We start from the raw sequence: 4891 nt of genomic DNA, 5'->3' as shown, positions 1-4891 counted from the left end.
TAAGAAAAAATATATTAAAATATTCAACCTTGTACTAGGTTATTTTTTCCTGTGTAAAAAATCTCATATTATGTATGCAAACCCATGATATATATATATATATATATATACACACCTCATAACATCAGTAACTCAACAGCCCTACCTAGAACGGGTTTCCTCAGCGTTTGTAATGTCTGCACAAAGGGCAGCTGTGCAAAGATTTGCCTTTGTAGAAAACTGTTGATTTTATACTCAAAAAAATGTAAGTATCATTAATATAAAAAATTAATATTACCCCAGAATGAATTGCATTGATATCCCACCCCAAAACATACAATAATAACAACGATAAATGCTGACCAATACTTAATTATATTACTTTTTACTGAAAATAGTAGTAAAAAGTATATAGTGAACAAATCTACATTTGCATTCAAACAATTAAATAAAGCATTAATTAAATAATTATATTGTATTTACTGACAACAATGAGAAATATTAATAAATTAGTAAAAGAATGAATGAAAGTCACCATCACACAATAAACAAATGCATATACAAGTCAACACATGAAACAAAGCTTTATTCAAACTACAATCATGTATCACTGCATGAAAAGTGGGATTTTCGACAGTTACCGGCGCTGTAGATTGTCGTGGAAGTTCAGGTTTACGACTGCAAACGGCAATTTACAGGCAACACTGCAAACTGTCGGACTTGCTTGCCCCGTGACCCCCCTCCCTCTAATGCTTTAACATGTAAATGAGACTGCTGTGAGCTTTACAAATGTAAATGAGGGTAGCAGGGGGAGTTTTATCCCAGGTGACTAAAAGGTATTAACTTAATTCTAAAAAAAATACAATACAATACAATATTTATTTATAACGCACAATTAAAAACAGCCAAGGCTGACCAAAGTGCTGTACAGGGCAATAGATAAAATGCAGGGCAGAAACAGGACAATAAAAAAAAAAAAAATAGTTGTGTCAAGGGGTATTAAAAGTTTTCAAGGATGTTTTGAAGATGGAAATTGAGGGAGCTAGTCTGATATAGAGGGGTAGACTGTTCCAAAGTTTTGGGCCTGCAGTCACAAAAGTGCAGTCGCCTCGTTTTTTAAGTCTGGATCTGGGCACGATGAGAAGACAGTGATCACTGGATCTCAAAGTACGAGATGGAGTGTACGGGCAGAGGAGATTGGTCAGATATTGGGGGGCCGGTTTGTTAAGAGCTTTATACACAAATAGTAAAATTTTAAAATCAATCCTGAATGTGACAGGTAGCCAGTGGAGTTTGAATAAAATAGGGGTGATCGACTCATATTTGCGTGTCCCGGTGAGAAGTCTAGCCGCTACGTTTTGAACTAGCTGTAGACGAGAGAGAGAGGCCTGAGATAGCCCAAAATAAAGTGAGTTACAATAGTCTAAGGCCATCCTTAAAAATATTCTTGTTTGCCGTAACCCGACCGACCCTGTCAATTTAGTAGCCTACCGACCCAATTATTTATTTTTTCCCCCTTTTAGTCCGACCGACTTGCCGGCTGAAACTTGTGTTAAGACCGACCGCTTTTTTGTAACTCTTCAAACAACTAATATAAATGCAATAAAATAATATTAGTTATTAAGTATTGTGAATATAAATTCCGTAGGCCTGCATACAAACATAAGCTATAGCAGTGTGATTTTTATTTCAAAATAAGAGATTTTTGTTTAACAGTAACACCAGTGACACAACTCCAGGGGACCACTACTTTCATTATAAATTTTATAATATGTATTCTGCATTTTTTTTATATATATCATTTACATAATATATTTGATAGTTATGTATACATTATTGTATTTTAAATGGTGTAAAAATCTGTTATTGACCTCAAAATAAAGCATTTTCCCTCTGTACATGACTGTGGGGACGAGCATTTCTGTGGTGCTTGAAATTCTATATAATTCATAAAAATCAAATATTGCCACATTGATGGCTCAAGAGGGTGTAATTGTTCAAATAACATATTGTTTTATTTTAAAATGTAAAGAAATTGTAACCCTAAAGTGTTTTTTAAGTGTAATATTTCTGTAAAGGCTAGGGACAGAAAAATGGACATTTTCATTGAATGACCCTCTTACATTTTAGCTTAAATTGATATATTTAATGAAAGTAGCTAGATTAGTTACTATGTGTCATTAGCAATAGCCAATGTTATGTAAAAAAGACACAAAACCATTTATTTCAACAATTAATTTCAATCAGGCTTTGCCACAAAGGTAAAATGTGCATTCCATGCAAACAGCATCACAATCTCTTAGAGCCCAACCACTGTGCATAATACAGCACGAACAGAAGATTGTATTTGACTCATGCTGCATACACATACGCAATGACAAGAATTATGCCTACTGTACATATAGAGTTACAACTACGATTAGAGTTGTTTACATAAAATGTACCTCGTTTCTATTTTGCATTAAAAATGTTTGTGGCCCCTTTAAGAAATCCCTCTCTTCTCGCGATACTATTCACTTGTGCTGGACGCGTGCGCGCGACCAGAGAACGGCAGCCATTTTTCATTGTTCAGGAGAGCTCCATGACGGTGCGTGCATCGATCGGATTCTGTGTTATACGTTCTTCTTTCTTGGTAAATATTACTCCAATATCTTTAATATGCACAAATAAGTTGTGAAGCGAAGTTAAAAGAACATTTGATGTGTACATTTTTGTTTATAGATTTATTTGGAGCGCATGTGTGACGAGTGAACCTCGTGGTGATCTGACGGTAAAGGATTGGGTATGTACGTTTTATGGTTTATGGGGGAAATTACTGATGGCATGTTTATTTGATAAATCTGTTAATGAGTTGAATCTATATTCTGTGATTATACAGTATAACTTTATGGTTAAATGCATATTTCTGGTTCCGCATGGCATGATTAAACGTGGGTTGTGGCTTTGTTAAAGTGCTTTTATTTCTCTTGTAACTTAGGCCTAAGTTACCTCAGCCACTGCCGTATTCCAGTTTGTGTTATCGTATTTAATTGTAGCCTAACATATTTTGGTTTGGAGAAATCAATTTAAATCTGACCAGTTGCAGTGTATTACACTGCATTTCAGTTTGAATTGAGTTAAGTATTCTGTGGATTTGGGCATTGATCCACTGGTTAAGCTTTTTGTGACATTTGATTGTCATCTTCAAATTTACTGTAAACTGTTTCTACAATTTCTTTTTTTTTTTTTTGTTTAACTAGTGAAATCTATTTTTTTTCTTGTGAAATCTCTTCGAACAAGGCAAACTTTTTTCTTAATCAGACTTTTATCTGTTTAATTGTGCTTCCATTGACCGCGTCACTTATTTTAAACAGCAGTCAGAATAAAACCCCAATTTCAAAAAGCATAGTTTGCTTCCGGTGTGTATTTCTGCAATTTCACCCGGTTGCATTTTTTCTCCTTTGTTTAATTTTACTGTGACTTATGTTGTTCTTATTAATTTTACTGTGACTTATGTTGTTCTTATTAATATCACTCTCAATTAATTGTTTTCCAGCTGCCTGTAAGACGTACTACGAGACAGTACGCAGGAGCTTCAACCAGATCTGGCATTGCAGGCCGAGGCTGTGAAGAGTTCAGCTCGGAGTCGAGCGAGAAGAAAGAGGGTACGATTTTTAGTCAATGTGACTATTTTTCACATGCATTAATAGATGTTTTGTGTCCATACACAGTGCATCACAGTACTGATTGTCTGTATTGGTTGTTTTTACAGCTGCTAGAAGCGAGACGGTGTGCTAGGTGAGGATGACGTGGGCATTTGGAAGTGCGCCACCATAGATCTGATGTCCGATGAAGTTCAACCACCAGCCAGGAGCTCACAGAGCTCTGTGCTACGCTGCAGTCGAGATTAGAGGCGACTCCTAAATACAGGGCAACGCACCACAGACGTTTTCAAAGTGGATCGAATTCAGAGAGAACGCCGCTAGTCACCTACAGCTCCGAAGATGAAAACAGACACTGAGCTTCCAATTTGTTGTGTGTGCAGATGATCTATGCTTTGTACATAGGTGTATATTGTTTTCTGTTTGTGCTAATAAAGCTCTTTCTTTGAATAAACAGCATGTCCCTGGCAAATTTTCCTTTCCTTTATAAATTCATGTCCTTGATGGTAATAATAGTGTAGTCCATAGGTTAACAATGACATGAATATACCACAGAATAGCATATTATGAATATAAAAAAATAATTTATATATTATTATTTATATTAATATTCGGCACGGACGAACGCGACGTTCACAGGCTGTAAATTGTCGTTAACTGCCGAAAATTAGGGAGATTTGCGGCCGTTTACGGGGTCGGAAATCCCAATTTTCATGCAGTGTATGTAGGCTGAAGGCGCTGAGGTTGTTGCGTGTTGTGTTGTGCTTCACAATCTGAGGCAATAAGGGCAGGTGGAGTGATGGAGGGACTCATGGCACCATCTCCAGGATTTAGCTCTGGGCTCCTCATCCTCAGCACTCACACCAGCCTGCTGACATTTCAGATTCTACAAAATGCACAAACATAACACAAAAGCAGTCATTTTAACCGCACAATGTCATATGATTTCAGTATTATTTAGAAGACAAAACCACTTTTTTTCACAAACGCCGCCATCATCTTCCCTTGCAAGTCCTGCTCCACCACAAAAGCTGTGCAGCTAATGCACAGAAATCAAGAATCAGAAAAGTGCTGTAATAGCTCTGTTTGAAATTACAATAATTAGTTATTGTTATTAATTTCTGTGGTATACTCACTCAAAGCCTTTGATGGCAGCATTCTGCTTCATGAGCCACTCTCCACCGGATAAAAACACATCTGTTCATCTGACCCTGTAACATCCAGACAAGATTCACATTATCTCTGTGATTTATGAGCTTGTTTTAACTTTT

General features: G+C 36.4%; 1 long non-coding RNA gene across 2 annotated transcripts; it reads left to right on the top strand.

Moving 5' to 3' along the window:
• Positions 1 to 757: 757 nt before the first annotated feature.
• Positions 758 to 4074, top strand: LOC309497275. Of its 2 annotated transcripts, XR_014205464.1 has the most exons (4): positions 758 to 2611; positions 2701 to 2761; positions 3515 to 3623; positions 3731 to 4074. It is a non-coding gene; the product is annotated as an uncharacterized lncRNA (long non-coding RNA). The 2 variants fall into 2 exon arrangements; XR_014205465.1 differs by having other exon boundaries at positions 760 to 2761.
• Positions 4075 to 4891: the final 817 nt, after the last annotated feature.

This window comes from Leuciscus leuciscus, assembly GCF_965113295.1.
Source record: "Leuciscus leuciscus genome assembly, chromosome: 1".
In the NCBI taxonomy this organism is placed as follows: domain Eukaryota; kingdom Metazoa; phylum Chordata; class Actinopteri; order Cypriniformes; family Leuciscidae; genus Leuciscus; species Leuciscus leuciscus.
The sequence above is the reverse complement of the archived record's forward strand: the minus strand, read 5'-3'. Positions and strand labels throughout refer to the sequence as shown.